Source organism: Mustela nigripes, chromosome 2 (genome assembly GCF_022355385.1).
Source record: "Mustela nigripes isolate SB6536 chromosome 2, MUSNIG.SB6536, whole genome shotgun sequence".
Taxonomy (NCBI): Eukaryota; Metazoa; Chordata; class Mammalia; order Carnivora; family Mustelidae; genus Mustela; species Mustela nigripes.
The window spans coordinates 205199451-205214188 of NC_081558.1; positions in this window are offsets into that span (position 1 = coordinate 205199451).

The window sequence follows — 14738 nt, forward strand, 5'->3', positions numbered from 1 at the left end:
ATTGTAGATGTGTGGAAACTATATGAACTCTGTTAAATAACTGAGGCTATTCCATTCTTCAATATTCCTTATCAATGACGACTATCATGGCTGAATGAATAATGATCTTCCAACTGCTTTGGGATATTGCCCTGACCACTTTTCTAAACATGGACTGTATCTCCAATGGAACCTGATGGAGATTATTCCCATATCCTAAACTACTAAATTCTCTACTGCTCTTTATTTTTGAGGAGTATGTAAAAGCAACACAAGTGGAAAGTAATAATCATGTCAAGTTAAACCCAAACTCGTACTTGAGAATCCTTAGGGCCTACAGAGCTGGCTGGAGCCCATGGCACTATGGGAACTCTTCTAACCTGGGTCACCCTGAACTATACAGCAAAGAACATGAATAGATCCTAGAGTTTCTTAGGCTTCTTTTCTCTAAGTCTTCATTCTAGCCTTGGTCTGTAAGAATTCATCACATGGTCACTGGAAAGAATATGACCTTAATTTAGGTTTCCTTATTAGTAAAATGCAAATCATGATTCCTACCTCATATGGTTATTGTGTGGAATTAATTAGATAGTAACTAAAAAGTATTTGGGTTTATAGTACATGCACAATTTATGGTGGTTCTAGGATTGGACATAAATAGACATTAAGTCTATTTATTTTTTTGTTTTTCAAAACAATCACCTAAATCTCCCAGCTTGGAGTTAACATTTTTATCTTCTGTACCCCAGTGCTTAATTAACAAAATCTTCTACCAGAACATCGATCACTTTCTTTTTATTGGAGTAACTTATGCAACTGTCTAGATCTTTCAAATTCAGACTCAGAATCCATGTATACGATCCATTTCTGTGATATATTCTGATTATGTTTTCAGATGTACTTTAGAGATAACACAAATTCCATAAGCATTTGAAAAACTTAATCTATACTGAAGTTTTCTTATTTGTATGTTTGTTACCTATTCTCTGTCATTAAAGATAAAATATGATGACAGCCATCATGACCCATCAACAAGTATTTCTGAAGTTGCAAAACACACATTTTAATTAAAATGAAGAATAAACAAGTGAAAAAGATGGTCCCTAACCTCAGGGACATTTCAGCAGTGTTGGGGTGGGTATAGGGGGTTCATAAAGAACTGGGCGGAATCATATAAGGGCCAAATATAAATCTAGGTAAAGGATAACCATTAATTTTGAATGGCAGCTCTCCTCAGGCAATTTCTAATCCTACCAGCACTCTTGTAGGTAGGTATTAAGAAGCCCATTTTTCAAAAAATGAGCTAAAGCTTAGAGAGGCAGGGAACATGTTGATGCTCCCACAGTTAGAGAACCAGTATTATGTTGAGTGTTTCTCATTGCAACGCCTCCATCCGTGGGAACACAGAGAAGGAAAGAACTTACTCTCATTGTCTTAGGACAGCAGACAGCATTTAAAATACAGAAAGAACTTAGAGTAAGGAAAGGGGGAATGAAAAACAGTCCTGGGAAATCTCCATGAACAAACAGAGACAGAGGGATGTGACAACAGAAGATACGTTTTCTTGATATTCTTGATGTTCTAATTTGTTTTCTATTTCAGTCCAAACTCTGGGAAAATCACAAAAACCCTCGAAGACATTTTAAGAGAATCTTAGGAAAAAAGAATATTCTACAACATTTTTAGGGACAAAAAACAAAGCAGAGCAAAGGATTCCTGAAAGTTTCACACCCCCCAAATGAATGGCTTTCTATGTTTTGCATAGAAGAATCAAACATATGTGTATCAGTTGGCTCAGATTGCTCCTAGAAAGCAAAAATTGGGTCCGAATGATCATTTCCATCTCCATAGACTTGTATGCAAAGTAGATCCTTAAGAGACAAATGTTCAACCAATTATCAAATAAAAAGAAAAAGAGGTGTTTTTTTGTTTTGTTTTGTTAATATTTAAGGCCTTGCATCTCTGTCTGAAAAAAATATTTGTGGGAAAGTTACCATTTTGGAGGCCTTCATATCACAAAACTTGGACCTTTGTCTATGTATATTTTCCGGTTTATAGTCTTGAACTAACCATAATCTGCTTCCTTAACATCCACCACTGACCCTCTGAGTGTCATGGAAAGAGATGATGAGACAGTATGTTATCAATTATGACATGCTTTTATCTTGCTCCCCACGTAGTTATGTGCCTGACATGATATTCATGTGTAATAAATACTTGCTCATTGAGAGAGAATGACTGGAGAAACAAAAATTCCGGGGCAGATTGAAAGAAAGACTTGAGTTTTCAAAAAAAATTCTAACGCCAAGAACATTTTTTTTTTTCAAATTCTAGGAATACAAAAGAAAACGAGCAAATTAACTAGCAAACAAAAAATAATTTCTAATGTCTTGCCGTCTCAGGATTAATCTGAGCATTCTCTCATATAGTGAATCTCCTCCTTCTCTCCTCTCTACATCTGATGTCCATCTACTTCAGCCATCTTCCAATTATTCCTTTGCACTCACGCTTAAAGCACAACCATGAATAACTTATAGGTATTTTATGAAATTATTTATTGAGTTTTCAGAAGGCGATTCTATCCTATTAACTTCTGCAGTAAAAAAAAAAATTGAGAGTCCGTAGTCTCTTTAAAAGGCAAATACTTTAGCAAGGAAAGACTCATCAATTCCCTTCCTGTCACTTGCCAAGAAAAAAAAAAAAAGAATAATTTAGTGCCCAAGTTTCCTATCAGTAAACCAACATTGAGCATAAATAAATGGCTTCTTATAGCTAGAGTTGCCCTTCTCATTAGATATAGGTAACAAAGGTCTTTAAAACTTGGTGGTAAATGAATGTTGTCCCAGTTATTTAACTTCTAAAGTAAAGTATCTTCTGGTTCTGCTTTTGAGTCCGTGCCTTAGATTTGAACACTGGCAGAGGGGAGAAGTATTGTTAGAAATTAAATGACCGCAGAGATATCCGTCAATATGCTCAATGAGGATCGAGGATACCCACGCTATAGGCAGGTCTTGGAAATGTCCGATATTGGGTGGATATGTTTATCCAGGCATTAGCCACTCCATGGCAGAATATACCATATTCTGTCCACTGCACATACCATGTGCACTTATTCAAGATGAAGGGATGGAAGGTTGAGTGGATGCATGAATCAAATTTTGGATGATAGGTTTTTCTTCAGAAAAATCACCATCATGACAGTTCTACATAGCTTTGGCAGTGATTAACACAATTTATAACTTCTTTCAGGCTTTATTTAATACTTATAATACTGATGCTAGAATTCCTACTTGCAATTTGAAGATTTAAGAGGCAATATTAAAAAAAAAAAAAAAAAAGACAATGTCCTGGAGCCCTTCACAGAATGTGACCTATTCACAAAATTACTGAAAACTAGCAGAGTCTCCAGGAAAGAATGTAATGAAATCCACTCCCTCATCAACTAAAGTCTAAAAGGAGATTAAACATACCAACTTAAGTTCAATTCCATAGGCAACTGGAATTCTTATTTAAAATCATTCCTTAATAATGTATTTTATTTTATAAATAATTCATAAAAGTGTTTGCATTGCAATAAATTCACACATACTGGTAAAGGCAGGTAAATTAACATCCCTAACTTCCTACCTCCCGCTACATTTACTTCTCAAATCCCTTGCTTCTCAGATGCAAACACCATTCTGTCTTGCTGTGTATCCCTCCAGAGCTTCATGCATTTTCATACATATTTATGAATATTTAGAAATTTGTAAGTGTTTAAATTTTTTCTCATCCTCCTTCTTAACATAATGGGTATTAACCAAACTTTTCTGCCTTGTGTTTTTGTTTTCTATTTCAATTTATCTTGGAAATCATGTCAGGAAGCATGGACCTCACATGTCCTTATCACTGAGGCCTGTTTTCATATAGTGTGGTTATACTGTAAGTCATTAGTTTACCTCTTTATTCTCTTATAGAGCAGGGGGTTGAAAAAATTATGCAACTTAGGTCATGGTATGTTATTATCACTGGTCTTTGCAGGACACTTTCTTGTTGGATTTGACTTATATACCTTCCATCCTGATTTTTGGGAAGATACCAGGCTAGTGTTGTTGGATCTTTCTTGTCATGGGCTAGGAAATGATCTTTCTAGAACATTTAGGAGTAAGAATATTGCACAAATACATCAATGTCCCGTGACCTTTCTCTCCATTTTTAGCACCCAACATTTTCCTACAGATGGAGAGAATTATCTTCTTATTCTTCAAGTGTTTCTCAGAGTTTCTACATAATTTTCTCAGTGGTATCCTCATCCTTTTCTGTCTCCAGTTATGCCCCCCTGACTGGCTTTGTGAGACTTAACATCACATATTTGTTATCTCTCCTCTCTTCCTTTCTTCTTTTAATTCAGCTCTTAATGCAAATTAATCACTATTAGCTGATTTCTTACTATTTGCCTTAAAGGCTCGACTGAATGAAAATACTTAAACATGTATTCATTAACATGTTCACATATTCATCATAAGGTAATAATATTAATAATACTCGGCCATCAGAAAGGATGAATATCCAACTTTTGCATCAGCTTGGATGGGACTGGAGGAGATTATGCTGAGTGAAATAAGTTAAACAGAGAAAGTCAATTACCATATGGTTTCACTTATTTGTGGAACATAAGGAATAGTATGGAGGACATTAGGAGAAGGGAAGAATGAAGGGGAAGAAATCAGAGTGGGAGATGAACCATGGGAAACTATAGACTCTGGGAAACAAACAGAGAGTCTTAGAAGGAAGAGGGGTGAGGGCATGGGTGAGCCTGGTCATGGGTATTAAGGAAGACACAGATTGCACGAAGCATTGGGTGTTATATGCAAACAATGAATCATGGAACACTACAGCAAAAACTAACGATGTATTGTATGGTGACTAATGGCACAATAAAAAAAAAATCATGGGACGCCTGGGTGGCTCAGTTGGTTGGACGACTGCCTTCGGCTCAGGTCATGATCCCGGAGTCCCGGGGTCGAGTCCCGCATCGGGCTCCCAGCTCCATGGGGAGTCTGCTTCGCTCTCTGACCTTCTCCGCTCTCTGACCTTCTCCTCGCTCATGCTCTCTCTCACTGTCTCTCTCTCAAATAAATAAATAAAATCTTAAAAAAAATAAAAATAATAATAATAATAATAAAAAATCATGAATAGGAAAAAAAATAATAATAGAAATAATAGTTGCAGCTAACATTTTGTAAGTGGCTAGTCTATGCCTGGTACATTTATACATTCTTAATAACATGTATTGACTCATTTAGCCCTTTCAGTCACTCAATGGAATAGAGATGAACATAATCCCCATTATTGTATTCTTCATTATAGACCAACAGACTGACCTTGAAGAGGCAAAATTAATTGTCCAAGGCCATACTGGAAAAATTACAATCCAGGCCCAGCCAGTGCAGTTCCAAAGACTATGCTTTGACTACCACTCTGTATTGTACCTGATTCAAAGGGTCTATATAGTCTGAATTTCAGCAGTTAATATCAAATTGTCCTTAAAGTGGCTCTCTGTAAATTAAACTCCCAGTGAAACCTAAAAAGTCTTTTTTTTTTTCCTATCTCATCAGAAAAAAAAAAAATCTTAATATTTAAAATGTGTGTTCTGCTGGCAACTGTTTAGGTATACAAATACATTGAATTCTTCAGAGCATTAACCTGAATGTTGAATGTTGGTTTTAAAGGAGAATGGCGATTGTATTCTAGCCTTTCATTTTACAAATGAGAAACCTGAGTCTGAGAGTTTCTATGACTTCCATAAATTTCCACAAAGAGTTGGTTGCAAGGTTTGGGTGAAGCTAAGATGTCCTGCCTCTCTTTTTTCATGCCATTTCTGTGAAACCTTACAGCCTCCTCTAACAATCTCCCTTGGTAATCATACTTACTTAGAGGATTTATGTTGATTATCATATGGCTGCACCAAGATACTCACTGGTCTCCCAATACTTTATTAAAGTTCAAAGGAGACATGTGGAAGGCAGGAACTAGGATAATAGTCCTATTTTTTAACCCTTGGTACTATCTTCAGGAAGAATAAAAAGCCGAGAGAATGGAAAATGAAGGACAACCTACCCATAGAATCAGGCCTCGTGATTCTGGCTGCCCACTAAACATGTTTACTTTAGCATTTGTTTGTACCAATGGTTCCATGGTTACAAAATCTGCCATAGATTCTCCACAGCATTGGAAAACCACACAGAAGACTTGACACTTGTGAAACTGGAAGGGATCCCAGAATCCATTTAGCGGCAGCCTGATAACTCCATCTGACAGATGAGTTACTGAGGTCTAGAGATGCCAAATGACTTGTCAAAAGTAGCACTTCTAGTTAGTATCAGACCAGAGTTTGAATTTAAGTTTTCTAAGTATAAATTCCCATCTAAGAATTAATCAATTAAGAATAAACCAATGCTTATTAAGTTACTGTTAAGTGCCAAATATTGACCTAGTCATTGAAGATTTTATAATAATACAGACGGTGCCACTGTCTCCACAGAATTTATTGTCCAGTGTGCTGAGAGGATATGGAAAACGACTTTGCCTAAACTCTTGGTATTTATTTCCATGTGGTGGGAGCTCCACTAGGGTAGAGCTTCTGGGCTCCGTCTGCAAGTGGAGGGAAATTTTCTTGTATGATTAGTGAGTATGGATAAGAAAATGGGCATACTTTATTTTTACCCTCTCTCATTCTTGTCAGGGGCTTCAATTCTGTCCTGCTTCCCCCCTAAATATGATTTGGCCTCCAGGGGGCCAGCGTCATTGGTTATGGGAGCATCTGTCCATTTAATTTTGTACTTCACATCAGGAACACCACTTACCTTCAGATAGAAGCCTCCTTCTCCAAGGGTAATTATTTTAGTAGTAAATGTGGTAGTTTACTCTCATTTGCTTATCTTTTTGTTTATTTTTTTCTGATGAGTCACAAGTTAGTGAGGAACAGGGATGCGAGTATTTGGATCACCATGAAACCCTAACAAATCCATCCAGGTAAGTCACTATGATGACTAAAGTCTAAGGCCCTATAGAAATATGTAGAGGGGGTTCAGAAGATAGGAAAGTCGTACGAGATAACTAATTTTAGGTGATATAGTGTTGACTGACTACCTATGTGTTGTTTGTTTCCAGTAATGGGCCACTCTTGCTTTAGAAACAGGCCTCTTTTACACTGAAATGATATTACAATTCACTAGAGAGGGATTCATTATAATGTATGTCTATCCTGAAACTCGTAAAAGAGTTTCTTTGCTGACATAGCTATGGGGTGGTGACAGAGTTATGGCAAAGGCCTATTTTATTTTTTAAGGAAAAAAATCTTCTAAACATACAATATTACATGCACTTATGACTTTACAGATAGTCTAAAATGACAATTAGATAGCATAGGCACTTAGAGTTTACTTAGAAAATCACAGAGTCAGTCTGTAATGGTTATTAAACTACCATCTTTTAGTTTTAAATCTTCCATTCTAGGGGCCCCTAGAATGGTTCAGTGGATTAAAGCCTCTGCCTTCCGTTCGGGTCATGATCCAGAGTCCTGGGATTGAGCCCCGCATCAGGCTCTCTGCTAGGCGGGGAGCCTGCTTCCCTTCCTCTCTCTCTCTCTCTCTCTCTCTCTCTCTCTGCCTGTTTCTCTGCCTAATTGTGATCTGTCCATCAAATAAATAAATAAAATCTTTAAAAAGGGGGGTTGGACAAATCTTCCATTCTAGTCCGGGCGTTGAGATGCTCCTGCTGAGATTCTGAAAACCCCATCTCTCCTCTGCGAACTGTGCCCTGTTAGGGTCTGTCAGTAGGGGGTGCTAGAGGGAAACAAAGTCGGAAAAGGAAAAGGGGCTGCTGCCTCCTGTTTTGGCTTTCTGTTCCTGTTAACTTCACCTTGGCCATGGCAGCTGGATCCAGTCTTCTCCTCCAACCCTCTGAATTCAAGAGTACTGAAACCCATCCCCCCATTCCTCCAAAGAGACCGGTTCTGCTGAGCAGCTGCGCCCTCTCCTCAGAGGTCCCGCTCGGGGTCCCAGCTCCACCAGGCGACCCCCCCCCCCCTTCAGTGATCTGACTTTCAGTCATCTTCAACTATTAGGTCCAGCAACCTCAACTTCTCTTTGTCTCCCTATCCTATTACTCTGTCAATGTGCCATTTCCCTTTGTCTTGTCAGTTCCCTAATACTGTTTAACCAGTTCTCTATATTCAGTCATCATGATTTATTTCTATTCTCCGCATGGACACTGAGCAGCCATCAGAATGACAGTCGTACCTTACACATTCAGGGAAAGAAGTCAAACCCCCAAAGGTCATTCTCCAGTTATTTTTATATAATGGTGTATAGTTGTATACAGGGGTATGGTTGATAGATCACAGTGAATTCAATATCCAAATGAGATCTAGAACACGTCAGCCTTGACCCTTCATCAGATCAGTTAATCATGTGCACAGCATGGTATGCAGCAACACTTCTAGAGGTAAAATGCTTGAGAAATAAGCAACTGGCTTTACAGTGTCTGTATCTGCAATTAGAGCAAGAGTCAAAAGCAGGGATCTTGGCAGTCTGACCTGGTTGCTGAGAAATTAGTTTACAGCCATCACGCACTATTAAAACTTTTTTCTCAGATACATTATTCTACAACTAATGTTGCCTCCAGGCAAGAGTACATCTAGAGAGGGGAAAAACAACAACAACAAAACAGAAAACAAAAAAACTAGGTGTTCCTACTTTACACTGAAATATCATCTCTTAGAGTAATGCAGCAATCAGAACTCACCCAACAGTTTAAGGAACTAAGTAAAAATTCTCCACACTGATTCTTAGCCTGTAAAAGATTGCACCACTTGAGGATATCCTGGTGTCTTTTCACTCCCCTATCTGCCCCTGTGATCAGGTAATATTCTGGGTGCCTGGTTACAATAAACGTTTGAGCTTTGGTTTCAAAATATGATGATCGTAACAATTAGCTTGCCTATCCTTTCTTGGTGTTTTCTTTTTATTTTATGCTTTCAAAACTAAGTGGATGATATCTCTGTATCTTCACATGAGCAAAGAATGTATGAATTAGTAATCTTTTCACCAACTGTTGGAAGAAGTCCAGATCTTAGCCCAACCAAACCCAAGTTAATATGTTGCTTGAAAAATGTGTCAGACTTTTTATTATTTTACTCTTTTAAAGGGTTAGTAAGTTGTACAGATTAAATGGTAACATTGGTGCATACCTTATTATTACCTTATAATGACATTAGTGTTTTCAGTTGTGAAATTCAGTTCGTCAGATGTCAGGAGCTGGTATCCGGTGAAAACTGTAGCAATCTGGCCTGAAGGCTGAGGCAGGTTTTACTAGTGTACCTAGGTGTACATGTTTTATGAGAGGGGTGGGGTCTCTGAGTTAAAATGATTACAGTTTGTGGCTTCTTCTCAGAAAATTAGCTCATGGAGGAAATTCAGATCTCCTATGGGTATCCTCTGTTCTCCTCCCCTTCAAATATAAACTAGCATTAACTGATGCTTGGTGTCTTGAGGAAGTAGGTAAGTTAGGTGTAAAGTTTCCCATTGGTAACTCTTGGTGATTGAATAATTAGAATGTACCAGAACTAAAAGCATGTCTCATGATTTAATGGTTTATTTGTCACATGTAATTAAAATATGCCTGTATCATTAACAGACATTGGCTAGGCTTGGGTAGATCCTGATAAGCACTTTGGGAAAGGAACAGAGGGAAGGAAGGCATAGTCAAACACCATAAAAATTTTAACACATATTATATCTAGAATGATAGAATCATCATATTTTACAGATGTATGGGCTTATTAAATTCAACCTCTTCATTTTACTGGAAAGGAAACTGAGGCTCAGAGAGAAAATGTGTTTTTATCTTAGTCACACATAGCTATTTAGTGGCAAAATCTAAACTGGAGAATGGTCTCCTGACTCCAAACCCAGTTCTCTTGTACGACCATGTGTTGCTTCCCTTGTCCCCAACCATCTGTCCAACTTTGCCGCAGTGACAGGCCAGACTATATCCACTTCCCACAACTATGCAAGCTTTGCCGGGCAACCGTCCAAATGGCCTTTAGTGTTTATACAGAAAAGTTGAAAGACTGCTCACTTAAAAAAAAAAAAATTCATTGTCTTTGTATTTTAAAGACACACACACATGCACACACAAAGACTTGGGATTACATGATTTTGTTGGAATTGCTTTTTGGCTCCATGTTCCCCGGCAGGATGGCCAAAAGGATCAAGACCCTCATGTGATCAGATGCAGAAATTTTCAAGTCAATACACTGTCCTTAAAGCCCCTATTCATTGACACTCACTCCCCTTTGGGCAGTGATCACAAAAACCTGTTGCCTTTAACAACTTATTTTTAAATTTTTTGAAGGTTTTATTTATTTATTTTTCAGAGAGAATGAGAGAGAGAGAGAGAGAGAGAGAGAGATGGAGGGCATAAGCAGGGCGAGGGACAGAAGTAGAGGGAGAAGCAGGCTCCCTGCTGAGCAAGGAGTCCAACGAGAAACTCGATCTCAGAACCCTGGGATGGTGACCTGATCCGAAAGCAGACGCTTAACCAACTGAGGCACCCAGGCGCCCCTAACATCTTAGTTTAGAACACATTGCCTTGATGTTTCTAGTTTCTTATGAGAAAATAATGGCAAATACCTGCAATTTTTCACATATGGAAAAGGATTATAAAACTTGTAAACAGATAGTGATGGCATGATGTGTTCTTTGCAACCACTGGAAACAGATCTTTTGGGCCTGGGACTCTGCAGTTGAGATCTGCTTATGCTCTTGATTAATACAGAACATGGATTCTTTTGGAATCGAGAGAATGAAATTGAATCCCATATTTCGATCAGAGAAGAAGGATTTGGGTTGGATTTGTGTCTGATTTAACGATCATCACCTCAAATATCTTTTTCCTCCCCCAGTGGTATTTCCTGGGAGTATCTCTCCCAGGAATTGTGTATATAAATGTCCCTTCCTCTTCTCAGCTGTAGTTGGAAGCCTTCACATTCAGGTGGTTCAGGAGCTTTTTAGACTAATGAGTTCATGCTTCTTCTAGAATGAGCAGAGATGGAAAACCACAACTATTCCTGTCAAATAGAGCTGTCCTGCCAGCTTGTTGGAATACTTGTGCTTTTATCTTATGTTTCTATTAATGTTTTATAATAGCACTCTATCTTGCCTGAAAGCAATGAGGAATGTAGATGTTCGAAGCCTCAGGCTGGACCGTACTCTTATGCTTAAAATATCCATTACCTATATTTCAAGAGAGACAAGAAGAAAAGGAAAAAAATGTGTCTTGGCCAAGTTCTTTTCCTTTATCCGTTGTTTTCCAAATTATGGAGAAGACACACTTGTGATTATTATGCCCAAGTGTTAAACAGATAATTAAGACCAATGCGATTATTGTATGGTGACTAACATAACACTATAAAAAAATAATAAATTACTGAGCAAAATAAAAACAACAACAACAAAACCAACAAAGTCGTAAGTATGTATTTTTCAAAATATGTATTGTAAAATAGGTAGAACTAGGACTTCCAGGAACATAATACAGTTTAATAATCATGATAGGGGTGCCTGGGTGGCTCAGTGGGTTAAGCCGCTGCCTTTGGCTCAGGTCGTGATACCAGGGTCCTGGGATCGAGCCCTGCATCGGTCTCTCTGCTCAGCAGGGAGCCCACTTCCCTCTCTCTCTCTCTGCCTGCCTCTCTGCCTACCTGTGATCTCTGTCTGTCAAATAAATAAATAAAATCTTAAAAAAAAAATAATCATGATAGAAAGAAATGGATGTGTATATACACACACACATACTTACGACATACATATTGATTCACAATTATTCATGAAGTTAGTGTAATTATTACCTTTATCTGGTTCCATGATAATTGTCAAAGAATCCACTGGCTTTAGCAGGATTTCAAAATTTATTTGTGGCCCACAGCAATAAACTTGCAGGAAATGGAATCCTGGGGGTCAGATGTGGCCCACCAAGGGGAGGAGACCCAGGTCAAGACGGATTGATTATCATGAGTTTGAAGGCCTCTCTATCTTATTGGGATGCCCAGGTTAGGGAGGCAAGTTTCTGGAAAATAATTAAACAATCCTCTTTTCTTCTTTCTTTTCCATCCTTTAACTTCTGTTCTTCTTTCCAACCCCACTTCCATCCCCAAACCTCTCCCTCTTTCCACTGAACTCCCTTTCCCCTCTGGCTCTCCCTCCCTCTCTGTCTGCCTTTCTTACCTACTGTTCTCATTGATGATGGTGATAACCCGTGTTGTGTGTTCCAAGCCAGATATTAAAAGCCCTAGTGACTCAAGTTAAGTCTCTTCCTCAGAAAATGTGTTTATTCCCATCCTGGACTATCAATTCTATCAAATTTGTACAAGATCAGGAATATAAGTTCTAAGTTCTACATAGTTCTCCAGATGTTTTATCCTGTTTGAAATCCAATTTTTAAATATTTTTCTTCTGTTGGTATCACCCCATTTTACTCATTCCCATGTACTATCTTGCCTTGTGTTATGGATTGTATATTCATATGATTCAGTACCTCAGAGTAATGTCCTAACCTAGAGCAAGAGGTTACATACACCGGAGACTTGTTCTCGGCATCTTTCCTCACTTCAAGGTATCAAATGAACTGTAAATGGCAAAATCTGATCTTGGAGTAACAATGTTGGATGGTTTATAATAATTTTACGGGGTCTAAAAGATTTGTACTTTTCTCATAGATTTCCTATTTCATCACCTATGCTTCTACCCACAACACTGAGCTAAAAAAAATATATAAGCCAAGTGTGTATTCCATCAAATAAATATTTTCCAATTTCAAGTTCAATTCACTTCTTAAGTATGATAACCACCATGGGGGAAGAAAAGGCAAAATGGAATGTAACACTGCCATCTGATTTACTTTACCCCATGAATTCTGTTCAAAATAATTGCAAACTCATTGTATTCTGTAGCCCATATCTTCATTAATGAGTTGTTTCTTGGGGTATAGATAATCTTCTCTTAAGTGATAAGCTGTGTGGCTTATTTTATAAAGCACCGTTGAGGTTCTGAGAGAGAACTCTGTTATTAAGTGGGTTCTGAACACTAAAAATTGAAATAAATTATAAATGGGGAGCACACATATTTATCACCTTTATTATTGACAGAGGTCAAGTTGTAGAATTGGGTTTGTTAAAGCAAATGATTGCTGGCACTGAACCCTGGAATTTATTTGCATCTGGACAGCGCGGGTCTGGGAGAAATTTCCTGGTGTAGAGAAAGCAGGAAGAAGAACTCCCAAGATGGGGAGGGCCAAGGCTGAAAGGCATGTGCCCAGTATTCTTGCCATGTTTATCAATCATAAAGGTTACTGCACCTCCCCAGAGGCCTAGTGGGAAAGGATTTAAAGAGTAGTCAGACAGGTATTTAAGGTAAATTAATTTCTTACAGGAATAGGAAGGAAAAGACTGCGCTGCTAATACAGTGAACTAGTACAAAAGGAATCTAGATTCTGTTTCTTGCTTCCCAACAAAGTAACTAGCTCTAGAACTTTGGATTCTGGCTTTTGATCACATTATCTGCAGATAAACAAACTGTTTTGATAAGTTTGAGGGTCTCTTTGCTTATTTACGTAACAAAAACACCTGCAACTGGGTGTCTCAGTGGGTTACAGCCTCTGCCTTCAGCTCAGGTCATGACCTCACGGTCCTGGGATCTAGCCCTGCATTGGGCTCTCTGCTGGGCAGGGAGTCTGCTTCCCCCCCTCTCTCTGCTTGCTGCTCTGTCTACTTGTGATCTCTCTCCCTCTGTGTCAAATAAATAAAATCTTAAAAAAAAAAAAATGCCTGTAATATGTTGAGCACTATTCCCGGCACTGAGTCAAGGTGTTTTATAAACCATTTCACTTAACTGTCAGAAAGCCCCTTACTTTATAAAGCTCCAGCTGGTTAAGAGACAGCTTAAATTGTACAACCAGTAGGTGACAGGTTCAGGATTAAAACTCTAGCTCTTCTGCTAATCACTATGGTAGACTCATGATATGTGAGTCATGATGTCACACGCAATAAATACAAGATCAAAGAAGCACTTACTATGTATCTTTGAGTGTGTTGGCCAAAAGAAAAAAAAAATTCCTCAAATTGACTCAAGTTTTATATGGCACCAGTTTTTGTAGAACAAATCAGAAATCCGATGCATTCCCCAATCCTGGAGAAAAAAAGTTTAAAAAAGTTTAAAAAGGTCTATCACTTACTAGAGACAACCATGAATAGATTCATATTGATAAGAAAGAACAGATTCTGGGGTAGTATGATTTTTATTAATTTATTTTATTTTTTAAAGATTTGATTTATTTATTTGACAAAGAGCACAAGGAGGGGGAGTGTCAGAAAGAAGGAGAGGGAGAAGCAGGCTCCCAGCTGAGCAGGGAGCCCAATGAGGGGCTGGATCCCAGGACCCTGGGATCATGACCCAAGCTGAAGGCAGCCGCTTGACCAACTGAGCCACCCAGGCACCCCGGTAGTATGATTTTTAATCCGCCATTCTCAGTGCCTTCTCTCTAGGTGAGAAGTGATTCACAGTAAAAAGTAATGATAAGGACAATAACTATGTCATAATTGTTTCTTGAAAGACAGGATTCTGGGGCTCCTGCGTGGCTTGGTGGGTTAAAGCCTTTGCCTTCTGCTCAGGTCATGATCCCAGGGTCCTCGGATCGAGCCCCGCATCAGGCTCTCTGCT